Source organism: Bos taurus, chromosome 28 (assembly GCF_002263795.3).
Source record: "Bos taurus isolate L1 Dominette 01449 registration number 42190680 breed Hereford chromosome 28, ARS-UCD2.0, whole genome shotgun sequence".
In the NCBI taxonomy this organism is placed as follows: Eukaryota; Metazoa; Chordata; class Mammalia; order Artiodactyla; family Bovidae; genus Bos; species Bos taurus.
Genome location: NC_037355.1, coordinates 15,323,069 through 15,337,675, shown reverse-complemented (window position 1 = coordinate 15,337,675; position 14,607 = coordinate 15,323,069). Strand labels below are relative to the sequence as shown.

At 39.6% G+C, this 14,607-nt stretch overlaps 1 protein-coding gene across 2 annotated transcripts in view; it reads left to right on the top strand.

The window, feature by feature from the left end:
* The window catches only part of SLC16A9 (solute carrier family 16 member 9), an 85,312-nt gene that overhangs the window by 55,404 nt on the left and 15,301 nt on the right, over positions 1-14,607 (top strand). The window lies entirely within an intron of this gene.

Below are 14,607 nucleotides of genomic sequence, written 5' to 3'. Positions count from 1 at the left end.
TCTGGTCACTATGACGCTTTTCTAAGCTTTGAGAGTTAAATATCGTTTTAATGAATGACGTTAATGTAAGGAGTGAAAATGCTCAGGAATAATTCACTTTCAACCACCACTTCGCCAAAAATTGTTGCTTTAATGAAATGCCCACCCAGTGAATTACAGTATTTCAAGGGATAAGTGTGTTTTAACAACGCACATTATGTTTTCTTGCAAGGCATGGGAAGGGTTTTTTAAATTTTAGCACTCGTCTCTCTAGCACAACAAAGGAAAAGAGAGAGGAAAGAGTGAAACTTAGGTGTCACTGACACCTGCCACTTCTCACTGATGTGGGAAGTGGTCCCTTTCATATCGGTTGGTTGAACAGGGCTGTGTTGAACTGTTTGTGTTCTAAACATCCTGCTGTTCCGCAGTAGCTGTCACCAGGGCCTCAATCACAAGGTCATAGCAGAAGTAAAAAGTAGATTTTCAAGTACATCAGAATAATGATTGTTTTTGTGGAAGATAAGGCATGAGCAGATAAAACCGAGTGGTTGATGATGATCTTGGTTATAGGAGAGGAAGGGGTACAGGACTCAGGGCCTGAGAACACTGACAGTTTTGGGGGAAATACTTTTGTGATGTATTGTACTTGTTGTATTCTGTGTTAAACATCACCAGACTCATGATTCCTAGGAGCTGTTGGCAGGGAATTTTTTAAAAACACCAGCTTTCCAAGTTTCTTCTGAATATCTGAAAGACTTAATTACTTTTCCTTCTAAATATTAAAAATGTATTTTGTAAATCAAATACACTTTCAAATGTATCGTTTCTGTAAATCCAAATGTTCAGCTATTAGATTTTTTTTAAAAACAATACACCAGTGTTATATAAATTGGAGGGGAATCGTAGTTGAAATATAGTGTAGGCAGAAGTTCTAGTTTTTCATATTAAGTTTGAACAAATAGAAATGTGTATTAGTCACGTAGAAATATTTTATTATTCATTTATTTCTTATTTTTGGCCATGCCACACAGCCAGCACATTCTTAGTCTCCTGACCAGGGATGGAACCTGGGTTCTTACCAGTAAAAGCGCAGAGTCCTAACCACTGGACCACCAGGGAATTCCTTAAATATTATATTTTAGATTGTAAAAATATTATGCCCACTCTTATTATCTAGTAAAATGTAATTGAATATTTGTTTAAGTAATGAAATGGTTAAGAGTTATATTTGAGTTATAATCAGAGGAACATAAGTTATACATCTATAGGAAGATTGACATTTTCCAAATGAAATTCCAGCAAAAGGCTAACCAACCTCAAACATTTGATGTAAAGAATGGGTTATTCCTGATTAACATGTTTTTGCTTTACTGTCAGAAAAGTTACAACACATTTGATTAATCTATGTTGAGAGCCTGTTTTCTAGACAGGAGTTCTATAGTGCCATCTATATGACATTGGTTCAGAAGTGGTGCCAAAATTCTTAGAACACAGCGTATTTGGGTGGAGGAAGATGTGCCTGCCAATGCTGACACAGCTAATTAATAGGAGAGGCTGCAAGGGAATAGACTGGAACAGGGGGAAGATCTCATCACTACATGTGGCAGCAAAGGAAAGAGCACAGCTGGGCCGGACATGACCCACACAGGGACTGTAGTTAAGGATTTTGGTGTATAAGACTTCAGAGACAAATTCCAGCAAGATGGCTGGTTTGAGTCAAACCTGAAAGAACCTAATTTTGTTGACAACCAATATTCTTCTTTTTCACATAGGAATATTTCCCTAATAATAAATGATGGAAATAATAACCTCTAATATCTGAGTTCATACTGTGTGTTCAGCTCTGTGCTTTATATGCTTCCCTGGTGACTCAGTGGTAAAGAATCTGCCTGCCAAGCAGGAGATAGGGTTAGATTCCTGGGTCAGGAAGATGCCCTGGAGAAGGAAATGGCAACCCACTCCAATGGTTTTGCCTGGGAAATCCCATGAACAGAGGAACCTGGCAGGCTCCACGGGGTCACAGAGAGTCAGACATGACTTAGTGACAAACAACAACACCAACAGCTGTACGCTAAGCTCTGTGCTTTATATGATCTCATTCAGTCTTCATATGAACACATTTTACAGACAGGGAAAGTGAAGCTCAATGAAGTGAGATTACTAACTAAAGCTGCAAAGCTGGGAGACTTGGGGTTAAATCCATTCCGTCTGACATCAGGTCCTAACCTCTTCTACATGTTTGTAATTGTTTTTAATGCTTTTAGAACTCTTAAAGTTTATTTTGAATTTAACTCCATACTCAGATTCTACTCAGATCATAATCTAAATGAGTAGGTTACTTGTTAGTTCTTTGAGAACAGGTTATATATGTGATATTTTATATTACCTAATCACTATAGTGTTTATATTACAGTTTAAACCTGTACATGCAAATATGATTATCTCTGGTGTAAAATTTGAAAATATTCATTGAATAGTCATCTTGAATTCTTTTCTAAAATCATGAAAATAAAAATATTGCTATTTGTGCATGGACATTTGATTACTCCTTGTAGGACAAACCCCTTTTAACATAGAAAATTAAATCATTATGTTATTGGTATGATTTGGGCATTTTCTCCAAAATTTTGGACTAAGCATTTAAAATTTCGTGGGGTTTTATGTCTCACATGATTTCAGAGTTAAGGTATAGCCTTTGTGAGTACATATCCAAAGTTGTCACTGACTTAAAAAAAATGATCTAAAGTGGGTGATACCATAGTATTTGTATTACCATAGATAAAAATGAATTTTTAAAAAGAAAAAATGTGAGTGCAGATTGTCCAAGATTTTATGTGCATTTGATTGTTGGAAGCATATCTAAGGGTATATAGAAAGACAGAGACAAAATTAAGTAACCCCTATAATTAAATTTCAAATTTTCTGTGGCAATGGAAAGGGCTTTATCAACCAGTACAACTGATTTTGATTTGGCTAATGGTGTTGTAACCTTTCAGTAGCTAATCCTGTTCCCTCTCCTCCGTGAATCCATGATCTTCTATTCATTAGATAGGATTTGATACTTTTCTTGATTTATTCTGGGATTCCCTGATGGCACAGACAGTAAAGAGTCTGCCTGTAATGCAGGAGACCCGGTTTGATTCCTGAGTCAGGAAGATCCCCTGGAGAAGGAAATGGCAACCAAGTCCAGTATTCTTGCCTGGAAAGTCCCATGGACAGAGGAGCCTGGCCAACTACAGTCCATAGGTCGCAAAGAGTCAGGCACGACTGAGCGACTTCACTTTCACTTTTTGATTTAGCCTGCTGGCTGCTGCTGGTGGTTGACTTGCAGATCTTCCACATGGCTTTCTCCACTATGGTAACTTTTACTCCCCTGGGCAAAGAGCAATGTAGAAAGAAGGTTATGCCAAATATCATGTACATGGGCTTCTCACGTGGCACCAGTGGTAAAGGGCCGCCTGCCAATGCAGGAAACACGAGAGACTCAGTTTCAGTCTCTGGGTCAGGAATCCCCCGGAGTAGGAAATGGGAACCTACTCCAGTATTCTTGCCTGGAAAATTCCAGTGACAGAGAAGCTTGGCGGGCTGCAGTTCATAGGCTTGCAGAGTCGAACATGACTGAGCTCCCTCAAGTGCCCACACTGCTGTTGAACCTATAAGCACCTTAGTGCTCCAATTAAATATTGGGAACTGGGTAAATAACTGTATGATGTGCCCATGGACTCAGTGGACTCACTGTGAGCAAGACCAGGGCCATGATCCCATATATTCCCTGGCTCCCATGAGATCCCACTCTAAGGGGAGGCCATGTAAGTGCCCCAGGCCCCTAGCTAACAGTGCCATTTCCTGTATCCTACCCTGCTCAAAGGCGTCCCACTTTCTCTAGTGTATGATATCTAAATAAGTGATTGTAGTTCTCTTTGGGGAATGATCCAAGATGTTATTATCTATATATTTGTCATAGTGTGTTTTGCAATGTCTTTCCTTCTGGAATCCTGGCCTCTCCTTCATGTAATGGAACCTGGGGCAGAAAACACGTCTATGGGGACTTCTCTGGCACTCCAGGGATTAAGACTCTGCACTTCCATTGCAGAAGGACAGAGTTCAATCCCTGTCCAGGGAACTAAGATCCTACATGCAGCATGGCCAAAACATAAAAACAAAAACAGTCACAAGTCTGATTAAAAAAAGAGCAAAACAAGCTATGTCTGAAGATTGTATATGACTCTGATTTGGCAGCAGATTCTGAATCTCTGTGGCTAGGAGAAAATTATAAGATCAGGGAGAGAGCACTGAGCTTTGGGTCAGGAGATACAGGTTCTGTGAGTTTGTGCAAAGCCCTTGATCTCCAATAGTGACTGTCTCCTCATCTGTGAAGGCAAACTAAGAAACCTGCATCACACAGGTCTTGTAAGGACTAGGAGAAATCAGGCAAAATAAAAATAAGATATATAAGAGTGTTGAGTTGGATTTCAACAGCAAAAAGTCAGTTGAATTTTCATTTCAATAATTATTTTGTAATTTCCATTTTAAATAATTAAAATTTTTTCAAGTTTTAATTTCAATAATTAAAAAGTCACTCACTGTAGTAATAATTGGACCTCTTTGCTGGCAGATTATTAACAGTTCATATCATGATTGACTTCTTTGTGGTTTTATTTTGTCAGTAAGCTCAGAGTATAGGGCTCATAGAATATTCGTGGGATAAAGAAATGGGAATTTAATGAACAATGACACTTTCATCTGTTCCCATTGAAAGCAGAGTATCCAGTTGAAAAGGAAGTGACAGGAAATTATAACACAGTCTAAACTTACAAGTTGAGACTGCGTATTATGAATTCTTTTGAAAAAACAAGAAAGATTCAGTCTGACGATAACATATATTGAGCACCCATTCTGTGCAGTATTCTAAGCATTTTCCTTCATCTGGAATGAACTAGATGGTCTCTTGAGAAAGCAGTATGGCATACACAGGAGCAAGCAGTAACAAGCAGGCTCTGGGGTTGGACCATGCGGGTTAATCTTATCTTACTCACTTGCTAGCTGCATGGACGACAGACAAGTTGCATATTGTTTTCTCATTTTTTGAACGGAATATATCAATAGTATCTACCTTAGAAGGTTTTGTGGATGGATGAGTATTTTGCCAAAAGTTTTCACTTTCGTCTCAGGTTCAAAGGATTTGTTAACAAATAAGCCACTCGTTATATACAAATAAGTAATACAAATATTTATTAGAATTATCTAGCTCACTTTCAATATACTAAGATTAAAAGAAAAGAGAAATAGAGCAGAGGATACATCACCAAATTAAATTTTGACCAACATCCAGAGTTAATCAGCGCTGAGAAGTACCGTGCCACTGCACATCTGGAGTCCTATTGGGAAAGGGTCTCAGGCAGCGCATCCACTCCGTGGGTGAGACTTCAAAGATTGCAGTTTGGGGTTCCTGCTTATAATCCCAGGATGGTAGCAAACTGATATCATCCTTAATCTGTGACCAAATTGCAGCTCTGGTTTTCTGTAAGTGCTATTTGTTTTGTTATGTAAAACTTGGAATGTAGGTAAGCCTGGGGCTTGGTTAGCCAGGCCCCCTCCAGGGGTTCAACAATCGCAGGATTTCTCCCCCATCTTATCTATGGTGCTGCAAGTCCTGCACTCACAGCAGGCAGTCACTCACAGTCACTCTCAGGTAGGACAGTATCCAGGTAGGTTAGAAGCAAGGTCAGAGGCCTGCTCTGCCTTGTCTCTGAAACCTAAACAAGACTATTTTTTAAATTTCCCTAACAATGAGTTTTCCAAATTTGCTGGCATATTGAGTGCAGCACTTTCAGGATTTGAAATAGCTCAACTGGAATTCCATCACCTCCACTAGCTTTGTTCGTAGTGTTGCTTTCTAAGGCCCACTTGACTTCACATTCCAGGATGTCTGGCTCTAGGTCAGTGATCACACCATCGTGATTATCTGGGTTGTGAAGATCTTTTTTATACAGTTCTTCTGTTTATTCTTGACACCTCTTCTTAATATCTTTTGCTTCTGTTAGGTCCATCCCATTTCTGTCCTTTATCGAGCCCATTTTTGCATGAAATGTTCCCTTGGTATCTCTAATTTTCTTGAAGAGATCTCTAGTCTTCCCCATTCTGTTGTTTTCCTCTATTTCCTTGCACTGATTGCTGAGGAAGGCTTTCTTATCTCTCCTTGCTATTCTTTGGAACTCTGCATTCTAATGGGAATATTTTTCCTTTTCTCCTTTGCTTTTCACTTCTCTTCTTTTCATAGCTATTTGTATGGCCTCCTCTGACAGCCATTTTGCTTTTTTGCATTTCTTTTCCATGGGGATGGTCTTGATCCCTGTCTTCTGTACAATGTCACGGACCTCAGTCCATAGTTCATCAGGTATTCTTTCTATCAGATCTAGTCCCTTAAATCTATTTCTCACTTCCACTGTAAAATCATAAGGGATTTGATTTAGGTCATACCTGAATGGTCTAGTGGTTTTCCCTACTTTCTTCAACTGAAGTCTGAATTTGGCAATAAGGAGTTCATGATCTGAGCCACAGTCAGCTCCCGGTCTTGTTTTTGCTGACTGTATAGAGCTTCTCCATCTTTGGCTGCAAAGAATACAATCAATCTGATTTTGGTGTTGACCCTCTGATGATGTCCATGTGTAGAGTCCTCTCTTGTGTTGTTAGAAGAGGGTGTTTTCTATGACCAGTGCATTCTCTTGGCAAAACTCTCTTAGCCTTTGCCCTGCTTCATTCATTTGAGAATGCTCAAACTACTGCACAGTTGCACTCATCTCACATGCTAGTAAAGTAATGCTCAAAATTCTCCAAGCCAGGCTTCAGCAATACATGAACCGTGAACTTCCAGATGTTCAAGCTGGTTTTAGAAAAGGCAGAGGAAGCAGAGATCAAATTGCCAACATCTGCTGGATCATGGAAAAAGCAAGAGAGTTCCAGAGAAACATCTATTTCTGCTTTATTGACTATGCCAAAGCCTTTGACTGTGTGGATCACAATGAACTGTGGAAAATTCTGAAAGAGGTGGGCATACCAGACTACCTGACCTGCCTCTTGAGAAACCTGTATGCAGGTCAGGAAGCAACAGTTAGAACTGCACATGGAACAGCAGACTGGTTCCAAATAGGAAAAGGAGTATGTCAAGGCTGTATATAGTCACCCTGCTTATTTAACTTATGTGCAGAGTACATCATGAGAAATGCTGGACTGGAAGAAGCACAAGCTGGAATCAAGATTGCCGGGAGAAATATCAACAACCTCAGATATGCAGATGACACCACCCTTATGGCAGAAAGTGAAGAGGAACTCAAAAGCCTCTTGATGAAAGTGAAAGAGAAGAGTGAAAAAGTTGGCTCTAAGCTCAACATTCAGAAAACGAAGATCATGGCATCCGGTCCTATCACTTCATGGGAAATAGATGGGGAAACAGTGGAAACAGTGTCAGACTTTATTTTTTGGGGCTCCAAAATCATTGCAGATGGTGATTGCAGCCATGAAATTAAAAAGCGCTTACTCCTTAGAAGGAAAGTTATGACCAACCTAGAGAGCATATTACAAATCAGAGACATTACTTTGCCAAAAAAGGTCCGACTAGTCAAGGCTATGGTTTTTCCTGTCGTCATGTATGGATGTGAGAGTTGGACTGTGAAGAAAGCTGAGCATCGAAGAATTGATGCTTTTGAACTGTGGTGTTGGAGAAGACTCTTGAGAGTCCCTTGGATTGCAAGGAGATCCAACCAGTCCATCCTAAAGGAGACCAGTCCTGGGTGTTCATTGGAAGGACTGATGCTGAGGCTGAAACTCCAATACTGTGGCCACCTCACGTGAAGAGGTGACTTATTAGAAAAGACCCTGATGCTGGGAGGCATTGGGGGCAGGAGGAGAAGGGGACGACAGAGGATGAGATGGCTGGATGGCATCACCGACTCGATGCACATGAGTTTGGGTGAACTCCGGGAGTTGGTGATGGACAGGGAGGCCTGCAGTGCTGCGATTCATGGGGTCGCAAAGAGTCAGACGCAACTGAGTGACTGAACTGAACTGAACTGAACAATGAGTTAATGAAATAAGTATTGGTTAGCATAACCATCCTTATCAGTTTTGTGACCTTGGAAAATTATCTAACCTCTCTGAGCAGTTCCGTTTGTATTTCTTAAGAAATGAGACTAACAAGACTTCTCAGAGTTACTGTGACTATTCATGAAATAAGGTGTGTAGAGAGGCACAAAGGTGTTTAATGCATACTTGTTCTGTTTTCCTTATATTCCTTTCTAAGGAAAGACCTTTCTAAGACCTCTTAGTTTAAGACCACAGCAGTAGATTTTTGCAACTGAAGAAGCTCTATTGAATCAGAAATATTTGTATAACAGATTAAATAATATGAAGAAATTAATGTTATGTAGAAGGAAATGGCAACCCACTCCAGCGTACTTGCCTGGAGAATCCCAGGGATGGAGGAGCCTGGTGGGCTGCCCTCTCTGGGGTCGCACAGAGTCGGACACGACTGAAGCGACTTAGCAGCAATAGCAGCAGCAGCAGCAGTATGTTTATAATGTAAAACATCAAAAATAATACTGATGTGTATTAGTTAGCATAATTCTGTTTTACCATTTAAAAAAAATACCGTTTTGAAAATAGAAGATTCTCTTGTTTGGTGTTTGTAGCTGGAATAAAATGACAGCTTGCTTGGTTTTCAAGTGGCTCTATGTCACACTGCCAACAAACCCAGTAATTCAGGCTCCTGTTTTCTCAATAACTTTCCTAAAATCAGGAAAATCAGGGACTTCCCTGGAGGCACTCTATGCTTCCAGTGCAGGGGATGCAGGTTCCATCCGTGGTCGGGGAGCTAAGATCCCACAGGCAGTGCAGCCAAAAAACATAAAACAGAAGCAATACTGTAAGAAATTCATTACAGACTTTAAAAATGGTCTTCAAAAAAAAAAAAAAAAAATTAGAAAAAAGAAAGTGTAGTGGGAGATGGGGAGGAGTGGGAGCAGGGACCGCAATATTCCATTAATGAATTGCTCAAGCTTCTTCCCAATTAATTTTCTTTGCTTTTCTGAAAAGCACAGCTGAAAAAATCAATTTCTTGCAGTCTCTTTTCTTTATATTATACTGATACTTGGCTACCCGATTACTGTTTTCTTAATAATATCTTCTCGATTTTGGAAAAATTCAATTTTCTCTTCCTTCATTTTCTTGGTCATATCTTCATGGTCCATTGAGCTTGAGGAGGGCATAGCCCACATTCATAGACAATCTCATTCCCCTCTAGGGATGGCAAATTAGGTAAAGGTCATTTTCTGGATATTCACTTTAGCAGTTAGACTTTTATAAGCCTTTTTTGGTTTGTTTTTAATGGTTATGCCATTAAAGATCTCCTTTTGTCTCTCATGGATGTTCAGTTATAATAAGGAACTCTGATTTTCTAATTAGTCTGAGGCTATATAGCTATGTAATTCCATAATACTCAGGTGAAAACTAAAAAAATATATATGTATAATGTCTATTTCAGGATATTTTATTATAGTCCAAGCACAGATATGAAAATATTTTACATTTTTTAAATGTCTCTTAATTTTGCAACTATCCTATGAGATTGTTTTAAAGATAAGGAAACTGAAAGTCACACAGCCAGTTAAGTGTTAGAGTTGAGATTTGAGTCTATACCTGCTTGATCCCAAACCTGTGCTTTTGACCAGCTAATGTTATGTTCAGAGTACTCATGTTAAGCATATAAAGTTTGTGCTTTAATCAAGTCAGTGTCAAAACCACATGCCTGTATAAAACCATGCCAATCAGAAAGCTAGGCAGTTGCTTAAACTTTTAACTTTTTCTCTGCAGATGTTTTAGGCTAGAAGCATAACCAGTAATTATATTTGGATGCTCTAAACTTATCTTTTTTAGCATCTGAAGGTCCATTCTCACAGATTCATTTCTAAAAGTAAGTATTTCTGGAATTCTGTATGCAATTGCCTATCTTAACCTTTGATCAAGATGATAAATCCTACTGGCTCAGCTATTTTAAGAGGTGCTCAGGTGCTTGTTTCAGAACATGGAGAGGGGGCATTCTCCCAAATGACCAAGAGACAAGTCCTTACACATGGTGACCAGCTGTTCTAGTTTGCCCAGGATGAAGGGTTTTCCAGGATATCAGACTTCTAGTGGCCAAGCTGAGAAAGTCTTAGGGGCTACCCCTGACCCTTGTTTCATATGTAGAATCTGGATTCTCTAACTTGACCCTCGTCACTTTTGAAGATTGCTGTATTAAAATGAACTAGTACTAAACCATTTCCTTTTTGTAAAGATAATACTGCAGGGAGAAATTTTCATATGTAAGTACAGGGGCTCGATAGATGTCCGTTAAGTTAGGTATATACAAAGATATGCATATAATGAAAGAATAGTTTAAAATAATTCATAAACAATTTTCAAACTGTGTGCACAATTTCCAATATTTTGTTGCTTGTCCTCCTAAAATAAATGAAAATTCCATTCAGTTATATAGTCTTGTGATATACATATCTCTTATCAGTTTAATTGGTCTGGGTGTTTTTTAGTTGTAGATAAGGACTAAGAAAACTGAAGGGGACTTCCCTGGTGGTGTAGTGGCTAAGACTCAGTGCTCCCAATGCAAGGAGATGAGGTTTGATCCCTGGTCAAAAATCTAGATCCCAAGTGCTGCAACTAAGACCCAGCACAACTAAATAAATAAATACAAAATTTTTTTTTTAATTTAAGAAAAATGAGAAAATGAGGCTGTTTAGTAAGATTTGCTCAGACCATCACACCATAATTCATACAAGTTGTAAATCCTTTTTTCAAACCATATAATTCTAATTCTATATTTCTAATGATTCTATCCTGTTACATGAATTATTGTGAAATAAAATAATCTTTAATATTTTTTAAGCTAAGATGTATTTTCTGGCCTAACTTAAAAAAATCAACACAATTTAGTTGGAAAGCAGACATCAGTTCAGTTCAGTTCAGTCGCTCAGTCGTGTCCGACTCTTTGCGACCCCATGAATCACAGCACGCCAGGCCTCCCTGTCCATCACCAACTTCCAGAGTTCACTCAGACTCACGTCCATCGAGTCAGTGATGCCATCCGGCCACCTCATCCTCTGTGGTCCCCTTCTCCTCCTGCCCCCAATCCCTCCCAGCATCAGAGTCTTTTCCAATGAGTCAACTCTTTGCATGAGGTGGCCAAAGTACTGGAGTTTCAGCTTCAGCATCATTCCCTTCAAAGAAATCCCAGGGCTGATCTCCTTCAGAATGGACTGGTTGGATCTCCTTGCAGTCCAAGGGACTCTCAAGAGTCTTCTCCAACACCACAGTTCAGAAGCATCAATTCTTCAGTGCTCAGCCTTCTTCACAGTCCAACTCTCACATCCACACATGAGATACTTTAAAATATATATATATTCACACACAAGCATGCATGTATGTAGTTTGTGTATGTTTGTTATATGAATAGAGAAAATGAGACAAAGAGAGGAAGAGAAAAATGCAAGAAAGAGTGACAGCCAGAGTAAGAATAGACAGAAATGGTTGAAATTAGCCAATGTAACTTAAAATTGGGAATTCAAATAAGGTTGATGGGAAAAAGAAGAAGAATAACTTTAACACTGTGCCAGGCTCAGACCTGGAACCAGAAGGCTCAAATGATTAAGACACAGCCTGCCCTCAGGTAGTGGCTTGGCTCATTGTCTAGTTGGGGGATGAGACTTGTAAATATGTAACTCGTAACATAGTAAAATTACGTGCAGTAATAAAATGAAAGCAACATTCAGTGCAGGTATAGTATGTCATGGGGTGGGGGCATAGAAGAAGGCTTCGTGCAGGAATTGGTGCTTGAGCTAAGTCTTCAAGGGCAGGTGGGATGTGATCAGGGGGCACAAGTTGGAGGAGTGAGGGTGGTGGGAGGACATTCCAGGAGCTCAAATGCTCAGGGGCATGAGATATAGTGGTCTTTGTTGGGATATTTGTTTAAGGAACACACAGATCGTGAGTGGACTTGCAAATAGGTCAAAGCTTTGTTTGCTTTATAAATAAGATCGTCTATACCAATTTTTTCAGATTCCATATAGATCCAATAATATATGGTATTTGTATTTCCCTTTCTGACTTTAGTCTGTATGACAGTATCGAGGTCTATCCACATTGCTTCAAATGATAGAAATAAAGAGACAGACAAGAATAAGCATAGAAATACCAAGGCGGAAAGAGGGTGTGGGGTGAATTGGGAGACTGGGATTGACATATATACATTACTATGAATAAAATAGATAACAAATGGGAACCTACTTTATAGCACAGGAAACTCTACTCATTGCTTTGTGGTGACCTAAAATGGGAAGGAAATCCAAAAAAAGAGGGGATATATGTATATGTATAGCTGATTCACTTTGCTGTACAGCAGAAACTAACACAGGCTTCCCTGGTGGCTTAAACAATAAAGAATCTGCCTGCAGTGCAGGAGACATTGGTTCAATCCCTGGGTCCAGAAGACCCCCTGGAGATATTCCAATTCTAAAATTTAAAACCTAAAATAAAAATATAAAAAATAAATTTAAAAAAAAGCTTGATTTGTAGCAGATACCTGATGATGAAGGGTCCTAATGCAGGAGAGTGATGTGATGAGAACTGTATGATAATTAGAAGGTAGATTGGTGGACAAAGTACTGGAGGCTGAGACAGCAATGAGGAGGCCATTTGTTCAGAAGAGAAAAGATCTGGAGGAGATGAATTGAGGCAGTGGCTGTCCACAGAGTGGGAGGTTGATAATTTAGGCAGTGGGTGTGATAAAGAACTTGATATCTGGGGGAGGAGATGAAGGAAAAAAGGCCTCTGAGGTTATGGTCTACCCAGAGTTACGTGAAATAAACATAAGGTATGGAAAAGAAATGTAAGAACATGTAAATATGTTTCAGTTCAGTTCAGTTCAGTCACTCAGTTGTGTCCGACTCTTTGCAACCCCATGGACTGCAGCACACCAGGTTTCCCTGTCCATCACCAACTCCTAGAGCTTGCTCACACACATGTCCATTGAGTCAGTGATGCCATCCAACCATGGCATCCTCTTTCATCCCCTTCTCCTCCTGCCTTCAATCTTTCCCAGCATCAGGGTCTTCTCCAAGGAGTCAGTTCTTCACATCAGGTGGCCAAAGTATTGGAGCTTCAGCTTCAGCATCAGTCCTTCCAGTGAATATTCAGGACTGATTTCTTTTACGATTGACTGCATCTCCTTGCAGTGCAAGGGACTCTAAAGAGTCTTCTCCAACACCACAGGTCAAAAGCATCAATTCTTTGGTGCTCAGCTTGCTTTATGGTCCAACTCTCACATCCATCCATGACTACTGGAAAAACCATAGCTTTGACTAGACAGACCTTTGTTGGCAAAGTAATGTCTCTGCTTTGTAATATGCTGTCTAGGTTGGTCATAGCTTTTCTTCCAAGGAGCGAGCATCTTTTAATTTCATGGCTGCAGTCACCGTCTGCAGTGATTTTGGAGCCCCCCAAAATAAAGTCTCTCACTGTTTCCATTGTTTCCCCATCTACTTGCCATTAAGTGATGGGAGTAGATTCCATGATCTTAGTTTTCTGAATGTTGAGTTTTAAGCCTACTTTTCCACTCTCCTCTTTCATTTTGATCAAGAGGCTCTTTAGTTCTTTGCTTTCTGTCATAAGGGTGGTGTAATCTGTATATCTAAAATTATTGATATTTCTCCTGGCAGTCTTGATTCCAGCTTGTGCTTCATCCAGCCTGCCATTTCTCATGATATACTCTGCACAGAAGTTAAATAAGCAGGGTGACAATATACAGCCTTGACATACTCCTTCCCAATTTGGAACCAGTGTGTTGTTTCATGTCTGGTTCTAACTGTGGTTTCTTGACCTGCGGACGGATTTCTCAGGAGGCAGATAAGATGGTCTGGTATTCCCATCTCTTGAAGAACTTTCCACAGTTTTCTGTGATCCACTCAGTCAAAGGCTTTGGCATAGTCAATAAAGCAGAAGTAGGTGTTTTTCTACAACTTTCTTGCTTTTTTGATGATCCAACAGATGTTGGCATTTTGATCTCTGGTTCCTCTGCCTTTTTAAATCCAGCTTGAACATCTAGAAGTTCATGGTTCATGGACTGTTGATACCTTGCTTGGAGAATTTTGGGCATTATTTTGCTAGCGTGCGAGATGAGTGCAATTGAGCAATAGTTTGAACATTCTTTGGCATTGCCTTTCTTTGGGTTTGGAATGAAAACTGATCTTTTCCAGTCCTGTGGCCACCGCTGAATTTTCCGAATTTGCTGGCATATTGAATGCAGGATTTTAATAGCATCATCTTTTAGGATCTGAAATAGCTCAACTGGAATTCCATTACCTCCCCTAGCTTTGTTTGTAGTGATGCTTCCTAAGGCCCACTTGACTTCACCTTCCAGGATGTCTGGCTCTAGGTGAGTGATCACACCATCATGGTTATCTGGGTCATGAAGATCTTTTTTGTACAGTTCTTCTGTGTATTCTTGCCACCTATATTTATGTTTAGTTTCACTATATAAGTAAAATATAGCAATTATATTTTACTAATGATTATGCTTTGAAT